This window comes from Canis lupus, chromosome 24 (assembly GCF_003254725.2).
Source record: "Canis lupus dingo isolate Sandy chromosome 24, ASM325472v2, whole genome shotgun sequence".
Taxonomy (NCBI): Eukaryota; Metazoa; Chordata; class Mammalia; order Carnivora; family Canidae; genus Canis; species Canis lupus.
In genome coordinates, this window is record NC_064266.1 from 43,871,589 (window position 1) to 43,893,043 (window position 21,455).

Here is a 21,455-nt window from a genome sequence, read left to right on the forward strand (position 1 = left end):
TTGTTCGGTGACCGTGGCCCAAATAGCAAATTAACTCCTTGCCCCTTGTATCAAAAAAGGGAGAAGGGGGTACAATCTGCGCGGAGATTCACCCTCTTTCTGTGAGGCATAATTAGGTTTGTGAAAGGAGACAGAGCCTGGCTTTTTGCTGTCTGTGGAGCTTGGCAATCTCCTGCATTTTGCTGGAGGCAAATTAGTTCTCTCTCTTTGCTGGAGGCAAATGGACCAATTCAGAAACAGATGAGGCCTTGTAGGGGGCTCCCCTTCCAAGTACCCCCATCCACGGGGGACCTTGGAAACAGGGAATTACAAATGCAGCTGCGGATTGGCCTGGGTCGGAATCAGACAGCTCCTTTTTGTGTGGCCTGTTCTTGCTTGACTTTATCTTGATGACCTTTCGGGTATAACATTTCAGTGGCCAACAGCGTGAACGCGGAGGGAAAGAGCAATTACAGCCACAACCCGCTTCCTGAAAGCTGTTCGGCTGGCGAGGCTTTCAACCGATCAAACCCCCGGGCTCCATCCCATTCGGTAATGAGTGGCGGGCAGTAGTGCGAGGTCCAGAAAGATCTGGTCTTTCTCCAAGGCGGCCCGGGCCCATCACGCAGATTCTCGCACTGGCAGGTGTGAGTCTCTGCCCAGGAAGGAACCCGGGGCTACTGTTCCCACCGGTCACACAGCGTGACCTGCCAAGCCACCCTTCCTCCTGTGCGAGGTGGGGCGGGCGGGGGTGCCGCACTGTCTTCAACTGCTGGGCATTCAGAGAATTTGGGGGAGTCAACTTTTCCTTTATTATGGTCTCCTCTCTCTCTCTCTCTCTCTCTCTTTTTAAAAACTGTACTTAAATGCAATTTGCCAACATATAGGATAACACCCAGTATTATGGTCTTCTCGAGAGGCCCATTCCGCAAAAGTGTGACATTTTGTGTATATGGTACAAATTGTATTAGAATCCAGCACAAAAGGGTGGGAAGGCAGGAGAAAAGTCAGTTGTTTGCCATGAACCAGCTTGTAAGAGCTGGTCTGGTCCTTTCAAAAAAATTACATTCGTTTCTCATCAAGACTCACTCAGCTCCCACGGTGCAGAGTACATGAAGGAGCTTACAGGCACGTGGGTAGAAGGTTCTTGAACACAGGTCCAACAGGAATATTCGGATGGTATTTTTCCAAAGACCCGAGGGTCAACAATACAGGCAGCAAGCGCCTGGGCCCCAGCAGGTAGCTCTCCTCCACCCACCTAAGAGTCTATTGCCTTTTGTGTCGCTATGACATATCCAGACTGGTTGATTCAGGTAGTTAATGAACAGGAGACTAAATGGGATTGTTGGCATCCAAGATGGAAACCAGAACATTGGGTGGCCAGCCTTGCTGGCAACGTGTAAGCACGGCCTTTATGCACCTGAGCATCACGTTGGGAAATCTTTAGGAAGAGATGCTGTAAGAGATATCGACTCCCCTCTCCTCCCTTGTCTTAAACAAAATGAGATAAAACAGAACAAAAGAGCGTGGACTTTCTATCTTTCTGGTTGCTTCTTGACCGACTGAGAGGACAGGAGGTCTATTCACATCCAAGATCATGTTGGAAATTTGCCGAGTGATGTTTCCATGAAGTATAAACTGAACTCATGCCATTCTAGACTATAGAGCAAACTAAACCCCAGCATTTAGGATCAGAAGGATGCAGAGGCTTGCAAGAATCCAGGGGTTTGGTCTTAGTCCTGGTGAGAGTGCTGGACAGAGGGAACACTCCGGAAGGAAGGTTTATCTCCCTCACAGCTGTATGTCCTCTGCCTGGCAGAGGCTGAGCACAGTGCCAGGCATCAAGTAGCTGCTCCAAAAGCAAGTGTTGAGTGAATAAAGGCATGATAGAAAGTCAAACCCCAGCATTAGGTGATGCCACATCTTATTTATGAATGGGGCCAACAAGAACATAGACAAGCTTATGAAACTGGACAATTCTCGGAATTGGGAACTTGGAAGGCACAACACGGAGGTCCGTAAGCTGGAGAGAACACACACGTCCTGGGGGAGAACCAGCAGGTGCCCGAGCCTGTGCCTTGCCCCCAGCAGCTCTGCGGGTAAGTCTCAGAGATTGAAGCAGGGGCAGGAGCCCAGCTGGTGGCTCAGCGCAGGCCTGGAGGGAGGGTTGTGCCCACCGCCCAAACTGCCTTCATTTGAAAGAACAGCTGTTTGCCTGGGCCTAAGGCCGGGAAGAAAATGCTGAGCCATATGTCCTTAGTAAATCAGTGCGCGGCCCTATTAGAAGATGTGCCTGAGTGATTGATGGGAAGATAGCCAGGCGGCCCTGCATCCTGCTCTAGTCTCGTGCTGCAAGTTTGTTTAATGCTGAGACCTACCGACATCCACCCTGCTCCTGCCACTCCCATTTTTCATCAGAGAAATATTTGACAACCCCATGTACTCTAATGACTGTGGGAGGGAGGAAAGGAGATTTTCTTGGAGGCTGAGACTGCACAGTGCAGCATTGGCTCCAACAGAAAACGTCCCATTTTATGGCCTGTATGTTACTTTGAACAACAATGAAAATGTTTATGAGTACTTGCAGGCTGAGCTGTCATCATGAAATTATAGTCACTTGGGCCTTTCTTCCAAACACTTCAGACACCTAGCAGATGGGGAAACAGAGGCACCAGAACCTGCGTGTTGACAATTTGGGGAATGCAGTGAAGTAAAACTGTATCTGTATATCCAGGCTTTTTTCTTTTCTGAGTTGTCTTGTCACTGAGAGTAATAGTGTTGAAAAAGCCTTCTGTAAGAAGTAATTCCAGAGGTTTCTGATTTCTTCCAATGGCATTGACAATAACTCTGAATAAGATGAAATCCTCAGATAATTTCAGTTATTTACATCGACCAACTGGTATCTCAGCACAGATACATTTGGATATTTTTAACAGGATTTATCATCACATAGAACTGGTTGTATAGCTACTAAAATTTTACTTGGGGTGATTGTGATTTATTTGAAAAGCTAATATAGAACCTTTAAAGTTTTATTTAAAATTAATTGAAAAATACAAAAATCAATAGCTTTCTTTCATACCAGCAAAGATCATTTATAAGCAATGATGGAAAATTTTCATTCAAAATAACCCAAAATATGAGATACCTAGTAAGAAATCTTAACAAGAGGTACATAGGGCCTATATGAGGAGAATCATAAAAATTTCAGAGAAATGTAACAGGAAATTTGGATAAAGGAAGATGTACCATGCTCTTGGGCAGGAAGATTGAATGTTTTGATATGTCAATTTCCTCCAAATTAGTTTAATGAAATTCCAATCAAAATCCCAATAGGATACTTTTTTGTCACAGTTATACCTGGTAAAGCAATTTCAATGTTCATTTGAAACAAGAAATGAGTGAGAATAGCCAAGAAAGTTTTGAAAAGGCAAACAGGGGGGCTCCTGGGTGGCTAAGTAGGTTCAGCTCTGACTTTTGATTTTGGCTCTGGTCATGATCTCAGGGTTGTGAGATCCAGCCCTAAACTGGATCCACACTGGGTGTGGAGCTCACTGGAAAAAAAAAAAAGGCAAAGAAGGAAATTTGATCTATCAAATATTACAACATATTATCCAGTTATAGTAGCTAAAGTAGTGTACAGGGCAAATAGAATATTAAAAAATAAAATGTTTAAAAAATAGACACTGGACAAAAATGTGTAGAAAGAAATGGGTGGTTTTAAAATTAATCTTAGGATATATAATACTTTATCATTTAACTTAAACTGGCATTTCAAAGCCAAGGGGAAAGGATAGATCAGCAAACAAATGGTTCTGGGATGGTGTATTAAGTATTTGGGGAAAACGCCAGAAAGTCATATTATCTCAGGCTATATACCTAAACCAATTCTAGATTAACTAAAGAGATAAATATTAAAAATCTGATTATTCACACAGACTCAACTGAATAAATAAGACTGATTCACAAACATGGAAAACACAAGAAACAAAATTAAAAGGAAAGTGTGTGAAAGTATCTACCACAAATATGATGAAGAGATAATTTTCTTAATATGTTAAGAAACTCATACAAACTATTAAAAAGTCACTAAAACCCATTAGAAAATAAAAATACCTGGTAGCCCGGGTGGCTTAATGGTTTAGCGCCTGCCTTTGTTCGGCCCAGGGCGTAATCCTGGAGACCCAGGATGGAGTCCCACACTGGGCTCCCTGCATGGAGCCTGCTTCTCCCTCTGTCTGTGTCTCTGCCTCTCTCTCTCTCTCTCTCTCTCTCTCTCTGTCTCTCAAGAATAAGTAAATAAAATATTTTTTAAAAAGAAAAAGAAAATAAAAATATGATGAACAGACACTTGGTAGAAAAAGTGCAAATTGTTAATGGATGTGAAAAATGTTCAACTATACCGGTGGTCCAACAAATGTAAATGAAAATAGTATACCATGTTTGGTCTATTAAATTAACAATAAGTAAAATAGAGCTCTTATTCAGAGTTGGTGAGTGTGAAATGAAACAGGCACTTTCATACACTTCTGTTGAAAGTATAAATTGGGGGATGCCTGGGTGGCTCAGTGGTTGGGTGGTTGCCTTTGGCTCTGGTTGTGATCCCCGGATCTGGGATCGAGTCCGGCATCGGGCTCCTGAAAGAGCCTGCTTCTCCCTCTGCCTACGTCTCTGCCCCTCTCTGTGTGTGTGTCTCTCATGAATAAATCAATCAATCTTTTTTTTTAAGATTTTATTTATTTATTCATGACAGAATCTTTTTTAAAGATTTTATTTATTTATTCATGAGAGACCCAGAGAGAGAGAGAGGCAGAGACAGAGGCAGAGGGAAAAGCAGGCTCCATGCAGAGAGCCCGACATGGGACTTGATTCCGGGTCTCCAGGATCACTCCCTGAGCTGAAGGTGGCGCTAAACTGTTGAGCCATCGGGGCTGCCCAATAAATCAATAAATCTTAAAAAAAAAAAAAAAGTATGAATTGGTACAATCTACAATAGTATTGTAATTTAGCAATACTATTCAGAACCTTAAACATTCCTCTTTGTCATTGTGATTCTCAACTAAAGAATCTACTGTAACAAAATATCCAGGAATTTGGGCAAAGATCTAGATCTTGGAATTACTTGTAACAATATAGAATTGGAAAAACTCAACTGTTCAAAGAATGATTTGTTGGTTGGATCATAAAGGAAAAAAAATGTAGTCTTTCAAGAAGAGGGAAGAGGTAGGAGGAAATTCTAGGGAGAAAGTAGAGGGTGGGTATTTTTAAGGGTGTGTGAAAGTTCACTGCATGGCCAATTTGGAGACTGTAAGTGTGTTTTGTCATAGCTGATGTGGGGCATGTGGAGGAGTAGGAGATGAGGCTCAGATGCTCTTATGTAGTTGTCTATCTCCTCTGAGATTCCTGAGATGCAGGAATCCTGTGTTGGTCATTTATATATATTCCCAAGTTTCTCTTTTCTTTTCTTTTTTTTAAAACGATTTTATTTTTTTATTTGAAAGGTTAAGGTGGAGGGGAAGAGGAGCAGAGGAAGAGAAGCAGACTTTCTGCTGAGCAGGAAGCCAGAGGCAGAGCTGGATCTCAGGACCCTGAGATCATGACCTGAGTGGAAGGCAGATACTTAACTGACTGAGCCACCCAGGTGCCCCGCTTCCCAAGTTTCTATTAGGTGCTTAATGAGTGTCTGTTAGTTAATAAATAAATTGATTTCTTTCAGATGTTGAGTGGCTTTGAGTTACATGTTATTGAGTTGTTACTCTATAGCCAATGAAGATACAGTAAAGTTTCTTGGGAAGACAGTAAAAACTCTTCCTGAGTAAGTTGATTGACTTACGATGTACATTAAATGATATTTTAAAACAGACTCATTTGGACTTCAGTCAGTAGGGGGTGCACCAATGCTGGAAATTCCGGTATTAATAAAGAATAGTTTGTTTATTAATCTTACAGTTCTTCATCCTGATTACTATTTATCTCCTCTCTTCCTTGCTATCCATCTCCCACATTTTTTCATTTCTCACTACTACACATACTACTAGTGGATAAGTAATACCTCAAAACTACCAGTTACAAAACTGGTTTTAAAAAGAGTTCATCTAATATTGGTATTTATTATACTTGTTAAAAGTAAGTGTGACATTTTTAAGAAATTGGTGCTAAATGGAGAAGGGCTTGAATTATGCTTATCATTTACTTAGGACAAATTTTCCATCAGAATAGTTGAGAAAGTACTAGAAAAAAAACGGAGGTAATAGTTTGATGATTTATGTGAACACTACTACTATAATTGGAGCAAGAATAATAGTGACCTTTAGAGACAGGATATTTTATAAAGGGTTCATTAACAAGAAAGATTTGGCTTTTGGAACGTTTTTTTTCCCCCTCAAAGTTCTTCATGAAATAGAATTAATAAAATGCTATAGTTTATTGAAATTTCAAAAAAAGGACAGAAAGTTGTGGAGTTGTATAGAAGAATTGAAGGGAAAGTAAGATGATTTTGTATACAGCATTTTTGGGGGACAAAAAAGAACTTGAATGGAAAACTTAAAATATTAAGATTATAGCTAAAAGTATTGTGTCAGCATTTGATGGAAGATAAATTAACAGCCATAGAACTCAAGGAAACATAATGCAAATAGAAAAAGAGAGCTATTTGTGGTGGTGATAGGGGGATTTGGAAACTTGAAATGGTTAAATTCCGTTAGATAATGCTGTGCTCTTTTGGAATGATGATATAGAGAGGACCAGGGATCCTCTTCCTTTTAACTCTTTTAAAATGCTTATAAAGTGGCTTCAAAGAAAGGAAAATATCAGCTATGAAAATGATCATTCACATAAATCAAATTCAACCAAAAGTTTAAAAACTTTTCGAGAAGGAAAAATAATGAAACTAAAACAAGAAGAAAAACAACATGTGGAGATTCCTCTAAAAGGTAAAGATGCTCAAAAGGGATTCTAAAAGATATTTCAACAGCTGTGCTCATGAGTAACATAAAAAGTCACAAAGGGGCAGCCCTGGTGGCCCAGCGGTTTAGCACCGTCTTCGGCCTGGGGCATGATCCTGGAGACCTGGTATTGAGTCCCACGTTGAGCCGGAGCCTGCATCTCCCTCTGCCTGTGTCTCTGCCTCTCTCCCCCTCTCTCATGAATAAATAAATAAAATATTTTTTAAAAGGCTTAAAAAAAGTCACAAAGACAACTTAAAATTAAAAGTTTCCATAAAGATATGGCAATGGCAATAAATATAGGAAAGCAAGGGGTACAATAGTGATATCAAATAATTCAAGAAAAAACATATTAAGTGAAATACATGGGCAGTTATACAAAGATAAACACTGTACACACTTAAGATATAATAACTGTCAATGTATAGGCACCTAATAACATAGCAACAAAACACACAAAGCAAAGAATGTAAGAACTTCCTGCAGAAACTAGCAAAAATTCATATATAGGGGAGCATTAAGTTCCTTATAATCAAAACTATGGCAAGTAAAGTAAACAAAATTCTGTAGTCTATACATGAGGTATAATGTCTTTGGAATTACTTGAAGAACATGTACCAATCTTATCACTTCCTAGTTTACATAAAATTCAATGAATAAACTTCATCAGAGGTTTTATTGGCTACATTGTAACCAAAATACAAAAACTGAAATTAAAAGCCTTAAGAACAGACAAAAAAAATTGTAAGTCATTCAGATATATATGTATTTTTAAAATATTTTATTTATTTATTCATGAGAGACAGAGACAGAGAGAGAGAGGCAGAGACACAGGCAGAGGGAGAAGCAGGTTCCATGCAGGGAGCCCAACGTGGGACTTGATCCCAGGTCTCCAGGATCATGCCCTGGGCTGAAGGTGGTGCTAAACCACTGAGCCACCAGAGCCGCCCTATTCTGATATTCTGAAATAATTTCCTAAAGAGCAGCTGATACAATGGGAAAATCAAGAACTCAATAACAGACAATTAGAAATTGTATGTTATCATTAATATAGTATATGTCAAAATCAATGGTTAGAGAAAATGTTAATAAAAGCTTTAAATGTTTTATTGTTAAAATTAAAAAGAGAAAATCAATAAATAATTCCATATAATATCTCAAGGAGTAACAAACACAAAGAAATAAAAAGATAGGGAACCCTGGGTGGCGCAGCTGTTTAGCACCTGCCTTTGGCCCAGGACGCAATCCTGGAGACCCGGGATCGAATCCTACATCGGGCTCCCGGTGCATGGAGCCTGCTTCTCCCTCTGCCTATGTCTCTGCCTCTCTCTCTCTCTCTCTCTCTCTCTGTGTGACTATCATAAATAAAAAAAAATTAAAAAGGTAAAGTCATAAATTGGAATGTAATAAAGTCAATAAAAGTAAGAGCTGATTCTTTAAACTTTATTAATATAGACAAACTTCTTTTTTTTTTAATTTTTTTTTAAATTTATTTATGATAGTGAGAGAGAGAGAGAGGCAGAGACACAGGCAGAGGGAGAAGCAGGCTCCATGCACCGGGAGCCCGATGTAGGATTCGATCCCGGGTCTCCAGGATCACGCCCTGGGCCAAAGGCAGGCGCCAAACTGCTGCGCCACCCAGGGATCCCAATATAGACAAAATTCTGAGAAATCTAATAGATAAAAACTAAATAACACATAAAAATAGATATTAGAATGAAAATAGAAATGTATCGAAATCACTATAAGAAATAACTATAAGTATGCTATGTACTTATAATTTTAAAAGAAATGGATAATTTCATTCAAAATAAAAATTCCTAAAGTTAATGCAAAGCAAAGTAAATCTTTATAGATTGATAACAGCAGAGAAAAATCAGAAATTCATAAAAACCTACTACAATTTCAAGACAAAAATCTCTGAATCTCAGTGAATTTTTAAAAATACTTTAAGAAATAGACATTACTAGGGACGCCTGGGTGACTCAGTGGTTAAGCATCTGCCTTTGGCCCAGAGCATGATCCTAGAGTCCTGGAATCAAGTCCCGCATCGGGCTCCCTGCATGGAGCCTGCTTCTCTCTCTGCCTATGTCTCTTCCTCTCTTTCTCTGTGTTTCTCATGAGTAAATTTTTTAAAAAAATAAAAAAATAAAGAAACAGATAATACTATGTTACAAAAAGTATTCCTGGCAGAGAAACACTTAATACATTTCTGATAAGGATAAGCACTCCATACAAGCAGTAAATGTCATGAAAACAGATGGGAAAATCTTAAATAAAACTTTATCAAATAGGCATTGCATTATGGAGTTAAATGTATCCCTGAATGAGCAGCCCTGGTGGCGCAGCAGTTTAGCACCGCCTGCAGCCCGGGGTGTGATCCTGGAGACCCAGGATCGAGTCCTACATTGGGCTTCCTGTGCGGAGCCTGCTTCTCCCTCTGCCTGTGTCTCTGTCTCTCTCTCGCTCTCTCTGAATAAGTAAATAAATAAATCTTAAAAAAAAAAAAAATGTATCCCTGAAATGCAAGGATGGTTCAATTACAAAGTGTTATAAGACAACAAATAGTGAATTAAATAAAAGCCATACATATATAGTCATTCCCATAAATGCCAAAAAGTAATTTTAGAAAAATTGACATATATTCCAAGTACATATTTTTTAAAGAAAGGTTTTAAAGTATATTTTCTCAAAATATTATGGAATTATTTTTTTAAATCAAGAGACAATGTTTTAGTCAATGGACAACTCTAGAGACATAAAAGCAGAATAAAATTAGGGTGTTGCCTTAGTGTAATATTGTTTTGGAATATCTGTTCAATAAATTAAGAATCAAAATTAAGATATAAGAATACAAGTTGGGCCCACAGAAATAAAAACATCCCATTTCAGGTGATAAAAAGTATAAATAAACCTGCAAAATGTCAAATATAAGACATGTCTACAATTAATAGCATTTATTAATAGCATTCAAATGTACCAGCATTGCTGCTTAATTAATTATAACAAGGAAGAAATCACAACAAGAAAATTAATTATACATTTATTACTTAAGAATAAACTTAACAAGAAATAGTCTATGAATAACAATGAAAAATTTACTGGGAAGTACAGAAGAAGACAATCGAATGTAGAGCAATGCTATGTTCTAAAAGAGAATAAATTTTCCAAGGATGATAGTTCTTCCCAAGTTGAATTAAAATCCCTAGGCAATGTTAAATAGAACAAACAAATGAAACAACCGAAGAAAATAATTATAAAATTCATTAGGATAAAAAGACCATAAAAATATAAACAAAAACCAAAAATATATATAAACAATTTGGGATGCCTGGGTGGCTCAGCGGTTGAGTGCCTGCCTTTCACCCAGGGTATGATCCTGGAGTCCAGGGATCGTGTCCCACATCGGGCTCCCTGCATGGAATCTGCTTCTCTCTCTGCCTGTGTTTCTGCCTCTCTCTCATTGTGTCTCTCATGAATAAATAAATAAATAAAATCTTTAATAAAAAAAATCTTTAAAAAATATATAAACAATGTAAATAAGTGGAAACTAACCCAGATGGCAGAGATTTACCACGAAGCTAATGAAATAACTTAAGTTCTCATAGTTTTTGTAAGCTTTACAAAAGTAAATATATTTCCCCTATATTTCTCTATCACCCAAATTGTACAAGCTTCCCCAAATTGTATAAGATGCCACAATATTTTATTCTATCGTGTCAGATATAAAATTATGTTATAAATCTATAATAATGAAAAGATTACCCAAGTGGTGTAGAAAAATAAATCAAAAGAGTAGGGAAAAAAAGCTAGAAATAAATTCATGAAATGAATTTTATCTCTGTGTTAAAGTGTCACAAAAATGTGATGAACGAATGAATAATTTAATATATGGTATGGGTAACATTCTAAGTAAGGTCCCAGATATTAGCAACAGTATGATATGGGCAACAGATGCTGGCCATTCTCACCAGGTGCCACTGTACAGGGGGGTGTAAACTTAATCTAACCCTGGCTTAAATTAGGAAATTGGGAAATACACTTTAGATCCATATTCTACACTATATTGAACTCTGGATGGATTAGTATATTACACAAAAGGTATCTGATTCTAACCAGATATTTAGAAGAGGGATACAACTTTAAGGCTGAAGCAATACAGGAACCTGAACATTAGACTATTAGGCTGTGTATACCACTTTCATAAATTGAAAATTAACAAAATCAAAAAGGAGACAATTATCTAGGAAAAAAACTGTGGGAGTCAAATGTGACAAAAGGTTAATATTTAGAGAAGCCACCTCAATATACCAATAAAATGAAGAATCCAATAAACAAAGGGACAAAGTTCACAAGTGGACAATATATACAAGTGTGGAGAGTAAACAAACATCAGAAGAAGTGTTAGGTTTCCATATGAATTAAAGAAATGCTAAGTAAGATAGTTTTAGGTGCTGTTAAAACAGTTCACATTAGCAAAAATGTTTTAAAAGATTGGGGTGCCTGGCTAGCTCAGTTGGTCAAGCGTGCAGCTCTTGATCTTGGGGTCCTGAGTTCAAGCCCCAGGTTAGGTGTCAAGATTAAAAAATAAAATCCTAAGAAATAAAAATAAAATAAAATCTTTTTAAAAACGATTTTATTTATTCATGGAAGACACACAGAGAGAGGCAGAGACACAGGCAGAGGGAGAACCAGGCTCCCTCTGGGGACCCTGATGTGGGACTCAATCCCAGGGCCCCAGGATTACACCCCAAGCCGAAGGCAGATGCTGAACCACTGGGCCACTCGTGCGTCCCAAAATAAAATAAAATCTTAAAAAAGATAATGCCTATTGCTAGTACGGCTTTAGTTACACTGATAACCGTGTTGCTACATGTAATAATTTTCTTTCAATCAGAAATAAAAAGAATATATGGGCAATATGAAAAATCGAATAATAAAAATGTTTCTGCCTCTTTATAATCTTACATCTGAGAAAAACTGTAGTTCATGAAGAGGATATGGAATGTTGAGCCAGAAATTCTAGGTTTGGATCCAGATTCTATTATTTTCAAGCTGAGTGATCCTGGGAATATTGTTTACTCTCTGTCCCTCAGTTTCCTCATTTGCAAAGATGTACCTCACAGGGTGGCAGTGAAGGTTAAAAGCAATGGTGCGCATGCGAACTGAGAAGCCCTGCATTTCCAATGGCACTTGGTACCTTTGTGCATGAGCCTCAGTTTCCTTATCTGGAACATGAGAAAAATAATACCTATCTCACAAGTTCCTTGGAATAAAGAAATCAGATAACACATGTATTCTTTCACTCAACTATTGAGGTCCAGTCCAGCAGTCACAGGGTGCTGCTGATCTAGATGCGGGCCACACTGGGTGAATAAGGCAAGCCCAGTTAGCCATTCCGTGTCCAACTGGACCTGCATCCGGGGACGATCCTGTGGTGATCGTGCTGCCAGTGTCAACAAACACAAACAAGCTCTCATTAGCAGTTCTGATGGTGTGGTGCAGTGTGCTCCCAGCGCTCCTCAAGGGAGGTTTCACATTTGTATTCCTTTTCTGTGCCCTCTGCACAGAACAGGGGCTCAAATTAATATTCCACCCATTGGATGGATGGACGAATGCATGCATAAATGTTTACAGGAGGAGGGCAATTGTTTTAATGAATAATCAGAAGTCCCCTAAATGCCCAATACAAGAGGAGTGGCTGAGCAAACAGTGTTGTAATCACTCAGGGGGAAGAGTCTGCAGCCATTAAAATGGAAAATTATGAGGATCAGGAAAGACAGAAAAATATTTGATATAATATTACCTGGGGAACAAAAACAGAATGCAAATTTGCATATACTTCCCAGTTACAACTACATGTTCAAAGTGAAAGCAGATATTGAAAACAAACATTTTTATTACAGAGGTGGCGGGGGGGGGGGGGGGGACGGGGGGAATTCTGGATGAAGTAGAAAAAAAATTCCTTTAATGATTTGAAATATTAGGTATGCAATAAAATCACAACGAGGAAAAAAATGGTGGTTGTACAGAGAGAAAAAAAATAGGTAATCTTATTCAATGTCTTTTTTTTTTTTTCTGAAGTGTAACTTACAAAGAGTAAAGTGCACTTGAGCGCACTCTCAATGAATCCTTACACACCTATCCATCTGCTTAACCTTCACCCAGATCAACTCCTAGAACATTAAAGCTGGGTAATTTTAAACAGGAAGAAGAGTTTTGGGCTATGGGGCGAATGGTGGAGGGAAAACCAGCAGACAGCGTTATTTGGCAGAAAGCTATCACTGTGTTCCTAATGGGGAAGGTACTGTGTTACCATGTGTAAAATCTGCAGAGAACCTAGCTCCCATTTTTAGATGGAATTGGGAAGTTGACAGATTTCCCAAGGCAAACAATGTGAGCAGACTTTTATCCCCCCCTTCCACCCCTTTACACTAAAAGGCCCAAATGGAACAAAATCACTTTAGAATGATTACATATAATATGCATAACTGCAAATCTGACACCACCAAGGTAATAGGCATAACCTCCCTTTTCGGTGCAGCAGGATAAACAAAGCGACACAGAAAAACCCGACTGAAGACAGGACTCTGAGATGCACCCTCCCCATCACCTCCCCATCCCCCGCCCCCCGCCCCCAACCTCCAGTTTGGGTGGGAAAAGACGGGACCTGCAGGCAATCGGCGGGGTGGGGGTGCGAGGAGCTCTGCAGGCCCTTGCCTCGGTTTCCCCCCGGGCTCAGAGGCCCCGCAGCGCCCCCAGCATCCTCCCTCCCGTACCCCTCCCTTGGGTGGGTGCCTGGCGGGGCCGGGGCTCGAGTCCTCCGCAGGCGGGGGCGGGGCTGCGGCTGAGTCACCGCGGGGGGCGGGTGGGGGCGCGCGGGTCAGGGACCCTGACGTCAGGCCCCGAGCCAGTCTTTAAAAATAGTGAAATGCTCTGTGAATCAAAATGATCCGACGGGGAGAAAACAGGGGAGAAAACAAGCGGGCGATGGAAGGTCATCCTGCTTCCTACCAGTAATTTATCCTCGACCTCAAGCCGGATCGAAATAGACCCAAGCGCCTTAGGTATCCAGGAGCTCAGCAGCAGCCGTCAGGGGGGACGCAGGAACAGCCCAGGGATGTGGGGTTGTCGTGGGGGGGTGGGGTAGCGAAGAGCCCGGCCCCTTCCCCATCGCGGTAACCTGAGCAGGTGGGATGGCAGGTTCCTGCTTTGGGACAGGTGACACAGGTCTGGCGCATCCTTACTAGCAATCCCGTGGGGTCAGGGTGTCAGTGGGTAGGAAGCTCAAGCTTCCAAGTGAACCCCAAAGAAAAACGGATCCAAGTATGTTTTGTGATTACATAACGTGCCCAGACTTGAACGCCCAGGTGGTTTATTCACATATGCCAGAGAGTCAACCTGTCTTGAGCAGTACCAGCTTTAATTAATTTAATTGGTTTCCATCTTTTGATGGAAAATAGAAATGTATGAGTTAACTGCTCCAAACCCCCCACTCCCTCCCCCCCACCCCACCCCCAAGGAAGGCCTTTGTCAGATCTGCGTGATGAGGTAGCTAAGTTCTTGAGTGGATGCTCCCATATGAGCATATAATCACAAACATCATATTTAAACAGCACCAAAGCTGGACACGCAGCTGGCGTTTAATAAATTCCAAATAACTAGTCAGGCCACATCAGTAGCTCTAAACTCAAAAATCAATTCTGTAACACTAATAATAAAAACAATCACCTGTGGGAATTAGGGTTTTTGCTTCTTTTAGTAATTCCCAAGCTTGTGGTAATGAGTGCAAAAAATAGGATTTACCTACTGAATAAAAAATGCTCTATTTATAAAAACCAAGCCAGGCCAATAATTAAACACCGTATTGCTTTAAAGGATAGTTTTAAATTTTAGTCTCCTGATAAAATTAGCTAGCTCTAATTTTTAAAATGATAAACAGTACAGGAGAGGCTAGAGGGCCTATTAAAAAAAAGATAACCTGAAGCAACTCGAAAGCAAAAACAAGTTAATTTCAGTTTCTGTTGTTAGTCTTTACATATTATCAAGATGTTGTCATAAATTGTAAGATGAAGGTGGAAACACGGTTTTAATGAGGCCCACTGGATTTTTCTGGGTTCATTTCAGGTACATTTTATCCATATGACAAAACATCAATGTAGTATTAAATAGTGTGCTGGCAAAGGGATACAGAAAATAAGCACATTTTATTTTACCTTTTCTTTTCTCCCCACTGCTCCTAGTAGTATCCATAAGCTGCAAATGAGGGGCAGCGACAAGTATTAATTTGTGCTGTTGGGTGTAGTTGGAATAATTTATATCAGTAAAGGCTGGTAACAAATGGTTGCAGGGAAAATCCAGCCCCATCCTTACAGATAGAGGCACAAATTTATCAAGGAAACCTCGGTTGAGATTACAAAATGATGAGTATGAAACATAAAAAAAAAACTTTAGGCTGCATTACATTTTTAAGAGACAATTACCTGGATATCAAAGAAGGTAAAGAATCTGACTGTATTGACTGGACATTACGCCTCTGATTCTCTAATTACCAGCAAGCTGATTTATAATGGTCTAGGGGGACGAAAAAGATAATTGTTTCCTCAAATGAAATCTCATGACTTCTCAGAGGGAAGCCACATTCTGTGTCCCACTGTAGAGGAGAGTCTTTGCCCTTTTCTTTCAAAGGGATTTCAGAAACATAAAACATATTTATGATAAATAGACAGCTATTATAATGAAACAAGTTGGAGTCTGCAATGAGTTAGAATGATTTAAAAAGAGTTTTTTTTTTTTTTTAAACCAAACCCATAACAGGCTTGCATCCTTTCCAAGCTATTTTGAACAATTGGTTCTATTTATTAGATGAAAATTTTCAACCTTTAATATTGCTAAAGGATAAACAACAAAGATGCCGGCTCAGAATAAGTAACCAGTCAGATATCCTACTGGAGTGATGGAGTCATGCTTTTACCTCCACGAGTATAAAATATTAATTAGAAATATCTTGAGAGCCATGTTTTAGAAGAAAGTCACATAATCCAGAGACTCTGCCAAGGATTGCCCACAATATCTGTCATATGCTAAGAAATAACCCGGTGATGGGGATCCCTGGGTGGCTCAGCGGTTTAGCGCCGCCTTTGGCCCAGGGCGTGATCCGGGGGACCTGGGATCGAGTCCCGCATCGGGCTCCCTGTATGGAGCCTGCTTCTCCCTCTGCCTGTGTTTCTGCCTCTCTCTGTGTCTCTCATGAATAAATAAATAAAATCTTAAAAAAAAAAAAAAAAAGAAATAGCCCGGTGAAAGACAAAACAAGAAACTCCACCTGCGATGAGCAAGGAGATCAAAGAAACAATGCAAGTGGACAGAGGGGACAGAGGGGACAGAGGGGACCCAGGCACTGCAGTGAGCAGAAGGTGCTTCGAAACAACTGTGCTTAATAAGCTAACGAAAAGAGCCAAACGGGGAGCAAATGGATGAGAAGCTGAGATATTTGAAAGTGAATTTGAATGTATCAAAAAGCTGCTCGGCCTGGCCACGGTCCCAACAGTGTTGAGCGGCAGTGGCCTGAGGGGTCCCTAGGCCCTTGTTCCCAGCCTGAGCAGTGATGTGAGTGAGCTAAAGGGGCTCCCCAGCCCTTCCCTTGGGCCCTGTACTGTCTGTAAGTTCTCTCTCAATAAGAAAGATAGCTATGTTAGGAGAGATTTTTTATTTGGATATTAAATCATTCTGAAAGGATCTCACCTCTTTCTTTCCTTAAAAAATGCTCAGATGCTCAGTCTAATCTCTTTTTTTCAGTTGCTGAGAACCGCAGCTTTAGGATCCGGATGGTCTCCCTAAATTATTACTGACATCGGCTGTAAATAAAATGGGACATAATTGCTTGGAAACCTCAAGACTGATGGAAAATTATTCTGATCAAGATCTTCTTATTAAAATGTTATCGTTTCAAAATTTGGCAGTTGATATCTGGTCTCCCCATGACGCCAAATATGATAAAAGTCAAGTATTCAATGAGCTCTCCAGGTGGATCAAGGAACACAGACTTGTTAAAATCTCTCCTGCATGTCCAGGCTGTTACATACGTCAGCAAGCAGTTTAGTAATCTTGGTGAATGGAAACGGGGGCAGGGGCCAGCTGGGGGCGGGGAGGGGGGGGTGTCAGGCGGTGACAATCTGACTCAGTCTCCGTGTTCTCTCAGCCCAGATTGGACCCCAGAGGAGGCAACATGCCTTTAAACCCAGACGGGGTGGTGGGGGTGGGGCGTCTTCCTCTCTCACCCCTAGAACCCAAGAAGCAAGGAAGCTCTTCATTTATTGCTCTCATTAGAGGCTCAAACACAGGGTATCAAACTTGCAAAAATTCTTTTCACATAAGAGATTTCTGATGGCCATTTAATGACTTGTTTCGATTTTCTGTTCATTCCAGACACTGCTGTCTGGGAATGGCATTTCAATGGAAGATATCATGCGTTTCTCCCCAAACATTTTCAGCTACCTGACGGGAAACATGATGAACCATTCTTTTAACCCGAGTGGGGTGTTTATTTCCTGGGTTTTCAATGCTGTCTCCAGCGTCTCAATTTTCTGAGCATTCAGAGGCTTCTCCTGATTCTCCCTTCTTAAAAGGTTGTCAAGGCTGCTGCCAGCCCAGGACTGTCTCTGAGAATTGTTTTGCTGGCACACAACAGACAGGGATTAGATTGTCGCTTCCTCATTTGCCACAGGCATGTTTTGGAATCTGTAGACCTCCGTGAGACAAATCCTGCGGGAGGAAGGCATGCCCCTGCTCCGAAGCACAGATGGACAGAATGTGGCCCCGGGACCAAATCCAGCCAGCTGCCTTTCGGGGCGGCCCGTGGGCTAAGGAGGCTGCCTGTGTTTTCAGATGGTTGGGAAACATCAAAAGAGGGTTGGTACTTTGTGACATGTGAAAATTAGATGGGATTCAATTCTCATCGTCCATGAATAAACGAGTGTTGGCATGGAGCCCCTCCCCTTTGCCTGCATGTGGTGCATGGCCACCTGCCTGCTGTAACTGTGTGTGTGGGGTAGTTGTAGCAGAGACCCCTTGGCCACTAAGACCTCACGTACTTACTGTTTGACCCTTTATAGAAAAAAGTTGGCCCACTGCAACGGGTTAAATTATGCACCCCCCCCCCCCCCCCCCGTGAATGTGGCCTGATTTGGAAATGTTTTTTTTTTTTTTTTTTTTGAGATGGTCAAGTTTAGATGAGGTCATTAGGGTCAGCCCTAAACCAACATGCCCCACAAGGGGGAAGTTTGGACACGGACACGGGTGCACACAGAGGGAGAAGGTTACGTGACGATGAAGGCAGAGGGGCCCGATGGCTGTACCAGCCAAGGAGAGCTAAAGGTTGCCAGCAAAACTCTGCAGGCTGGAGGAGAGGCCTAGGCCCGATCTTTCCCTCCTGCCTGCAGAGGGAGGGTGGCCCTGCCGGCATCTTCATCTGGGCCTTCCAGCATCGGGGACTGCAGGGCGATGCATTTATGTCATTGGAGGCACCCGGTGTGTGTGTACCTTCTGACAGCAGCCCTGGGAGACGGAATCACTGCTCCCTGTGTCAGGTGGAATAGCATAAACACTAGCCCCTGAAAGGTGCTTGTGCCCCTTGCAGGTCCCTGGTTCTTAAGAGCATCTGACTTCGACAAATGCCACAGGTACTTTTCCATCTCCCCTCGTTGCCCCTGCGGAACGGGCTGCAGGAGAGCCCGAGCTCTTGCTCGGTGATGGGCCCCCTCACTGCCGGCTTTCTACCCTTTGTACACTCCCCAGCTCCCCCCTGTGACACATAGCTTATTTTTCCCAAATAACAAATGAATCAGAAACTGTCAAACTCCCACCTGAACCAACTTCTCATAGCCTCCTATTCAAAAATTATAATTTTCCCAAGGCTTCTAAAAGATTAAACAAGAATGGTTGCATGTGATTTTATTTTTTCCCTTCTGATACATCCTCAAGAGCATGTGCCAGTGGAAGTGTCCGGCAGATTCCCAGGATACAGGGAAACTTTTGGCTCTTCGTTCTAATACCCCAGATGATAAAACGAGGAAGTAAATGTTTTAGGCTCCTTTGAAGAACATGTTGGGAGACCAAACCTGCTTTCAGAAAAGTTCTCAGTTAAAATATTTGATGGAAGCAAGCTACCGTGGAGAATAAACAATAAATCCTCTCGACTCACGTTCTACAATTAGTTTTGGAAAATGTCTAAAACATTCGTGGAAGTCACTCCAATACAGGTATAGGCTGCTCACGGAGCACCAGGCGAACACTTAGATGTGCATCAAATAGAAGCCGGGGGGTTATTATTCACTTGAACAACAGGGCTTTGGGATTCTTGTGCAAGTGATTTGGTTTATAAACGTTGGGTCGTATGTTGTTTTAGAGCACATATCTTGCAAAAAAAAAAAAAAAAAAAACCCAAAGCTCCAGTTCCTAACCAAACAAAAAGATTTACTGAGAAGCTTCTAGACGTCCAGTTCTCATTCTGGTGCTATGGGGAAAAAATATACTGGGACGTAAACTTTGACCTCGGTGAATTTATGGAATTCATTTTTAGTCTGCTTGCAAAGATTAGAAAATTATGCAGTTAAGGACTAAATGGATGGAAAGATTTATATGTGCAGCCGATGTTCTGAGCAAACAAAAAGTCCTTGCAGCTGTCATGAAACCACTTGGGGGGGTGGGGGGGGGCTGTTAATCCTGCGGTCCCTCCAAGGAGCAGGAGACGCAAAGAGGGTGGAGAAAGGATTCTTGCAATAGCAGGAAGCCTGACACAGTAAAAATAAATGACGCGGTTGGAAGATAGGAGAAGTCCCCCCCGCCCCATGTAGAAATGGGCTATATCCCCAGAGGTGATTTTTAAGGGTTTTTCATTTCTTACAGAAAATATGATACATGGTGGTCAGCTTCCTGCGATAGCCAGTCCACACAGTTTCTGAGTCTTGTTCTGGAAAGGGGGGATCTGCATCTGTCATTACAAAGGAAGCAGTAGAAGGAGGCAGGGCTGGATTCAGGAGCTCCAACATGGCAGGGACATGATTTCTCTTTACCTCTGGGCTCTTCCTTGGCTCCCTAGTCTCCTCCTCCACCTGTGCTCTCCACGTTGTGGCAAAAATGGCCCCTGGCAATTCCAGGCCTTCATCTGACCAGCTCAAGGGCCTCAGCCGGTTGGGAACAGTACAGAAGCACCCTGGACCCTCTGGCTCCAGGGAAAATCAACAAAACCGATCCTGTCTTTCAAGTGGTAGTGTTTTTGTTCATCCTGAATTTTTTTTTGCATTATTTTTTATTTTAAAATATCTTGCCTTAAACTATTCTTGACCTCATTTACTGAGGTTTTGATGCCTCTTTATATGTTGTGTCCAGGTGAGTGCCTGGCTCACTTCAACCTGGTTCCAATCCTGGCTTCACCTGTGAGATTACTCTCACCTCTCAGGTGTCCAGACCCTAAATCCCATGCTTTTCCCCAAAGTACTTGTTGTGGGTTGAATTGTGTCTTCTCAAAACGTAGGTCGAAGTCCTAGCCCCCTGTACCTAGGAATGTGAGCTTATTTGGAAATAAGGTCTTTGTAGATGCCATTGAGTCAGGATGAAGTCATTTAGGTAGAGAGGAAGACTCCACGTGAACTAGATGTGCAGGGAGAAGAAGACATTGGAAAGATACTTCTAGAAGCCAAGGAAGGCCAAGTGCTTGGGGTCTCCAGAACTGTGAGCTCATAAATAAATAAATTTCTGGGGTTTTCAGCCACCCCCTTTGCTGTACTCTGTGCCTTGCAGCCCCAGGGAATGAACAGTCCCCAGGCCCCCGGCCCCTCTTTTGGGCTTAACTCCTGAGACCCAGACCCTAGAAGCACACGCTGGCTTCTCTGCCTCTTTACAACTTTGTCTCCCTTTGTCTGCTGCTTAAATGTTGGCTCTGGTGCCCACTGCTGCAAAGTCTCCTGTGTGGAGCTTCCAGAAACCCCCTTTCTATAGTGTAGGAAAAAGCCACTCTCGTGGATTGGCAGCCAGGGGTGCCCACGACCAACGACGTGAAGGGGGCGGTTGGGGGGGTTACTCAGAGTAAACTGGAAGGTAGTTGACAGTCTGTGGCACAGATCACAGCCTCCAGAGGATGGGGATCTGGCGATGCCAGTGTGTGTGGGGGGGTGGGCAGGAGGGAGCATTAATTAATGAGATGTAACTTCAAAGTTACTTTTTACTCTGCCATAGGGTTTTTTTGTTTTGTTTTGTTTTGTTTTGTTTTCTGTCCTAGGTTTTTAGCCAGGAAATAAATCCTACTCTTCCTGCTTCAAGCCATTTTGCCCACCTCCCCCACAACCTGGTTACCCAGACTGGTCAAATAATGTCCTTTTTTCTCTGATTTCACTTAGGCGCTTCTTCCAAACAGGGTGATTTCAGGCTTAGAGGAATTTCTTATTACTTGGCCACAGAGGGCCTGCTCTTCTGCATTGCTTGATATTGCTACTTTCAGAAAAACAAGGCATAAATGGAATTTCATAGCAATCT